This window comes from Triticum dicoccoides, chromosome 7B, assembly GCF_002162155.2.
Source record: "Triticum dicoccoides isolate Atlit2015 ecotype Zavitan chromosome 7B, WEW_v2.0, whole genome shotgun sequence".
In the NCBI taxonomy this organism is placed as follows: Eukaryota; Viridiplantae; Streptophyta; class Magnoliopsida; order Poales; family Poaceae; genus Triticum; species Triticum dicoccoides.
In genome coordinates this window covers 722,664,986-722,666,302 of record NC_041393.1, presented here as the reverse complement: position 1 = coordinate 722,666,302, position 1,317 = coordinate 722,664,986, and the positions used below count along the sequence as shown (strand labels likewise).

Here is a 1,317-nt window from a genome sequence, read left to right as displayed (position 1 = left end):
TTGAATTCTCTAAAAAGACTTATATTTAGGAACGGAGGAAGTAAAAATTAAATGTGCATTTCCGAGCATCTCTTGGGTAGTCTTTTAAACTTTGGGCCATTAATGCGACCCTAAATTAGCAGCCTGACATTTAATATTCATCACCAACTTTCATAGAAATTATAAATGATAACTAATTGGCTCCATTAAATAAATTCCTGGCAAATATTTTGTTACCCCTCTATATATAAGAATGAGCGATGTGGCTAGCAATCACCAGCTAATTCTTGGATCAGCACTCACATATTGGGCCTCCAAAAGCACTGATTGTTTAACGTAATTCAAGTCTATGTGCATGGAGAAGTACACGGAACGTGTGCACCTACTAGTGCCACTCTCGATACTTCTTCTCGTTTGCTTCGTTGCTCATGTTCAATGTAAGTAACATGATATATGATGAAAATTTGTTTCCATATACTTACATTGTTTAGTTTTGTATTTATCATGAGTTATGTCTAATATTTTTTCATGTATATTGGAAAATGGCTATGCTATTAGCAAAAAATGCCATTTGTTCGTTGTTGTTTTATATTTTCCTTTTCTCGTTTGTTGATTAAATAAGCATTTATGGAATAGTTCGATATATAGTTGCACCCATAATATATATGTTGCTCTAATTATTTTATATTTTCTAGGTGGGAGTATCGAAGACATAGGTAACAGGAAGATCAGTCTACCATATGGACTGTGTGGACCACCTAGAATAATTCCAAAATGCAATGATGGCTATTGTTGGTGTTGTTTTGCGGATCCCAAATACTTTTGCTATCGCACGCCTGAAGATTGTGATAAGGAATGCCGCAAACATTCTTCACTAAACACTGTGGCGGCAGCGCCCGCCACCTCCACCCTCCCACCAAACTGAAATATTTGTTCACTAAAAATAAAAAAGAGTAGCGTATATCTTGTTCTTTACAGTTGGAGTTACATGTTGAGACTCTCATATTAATCAGAAAACAAAACTATATAGTCATTAATCTTAAGGGCGCCGCTGTAACCTATGTTCAAGATATGAATGAACTACTTCTCATGAGGATTATTAGCATGTCAATATTCGAAACTTCAATCTCTCGTGTATCTTTAGTCCCTCTCAAAACCCTCTTTCCATCTTATTTAAGGTTGTGTTACTATCATGTTCTTTAACATTTTGCACCGCACTGTGACACTCTCCCTCTCACGCTAAAGCTGCCACTCTCATGAGACCAACAATTTTGCCAGACTCTCTCGTGTATCTTTATCAATTTTGTGAAGGACTGCCAACAAGGCAACAACCGATTC

General features: G+C 36.4%; 1 long non-coding RNA gene across 1 annotated transcript; it reads left to right on the top strand.

The window, feature by feature from the left end:
* The first annotated feature begins 271 nt into the window (after positions 1-271).
* LOC119335493 lies at positions 272-1,090 on the top strand. The gene is made up of 2 exons (XR_005161894.1): positions 272-416; positions 675-1,090. It is a non-coding gene; the product is annotated as an uncharacterized LOC119335493 (long non-coding RNA).
* Positions 1,091-1,317: the final 227 nt, after the last annotated feature.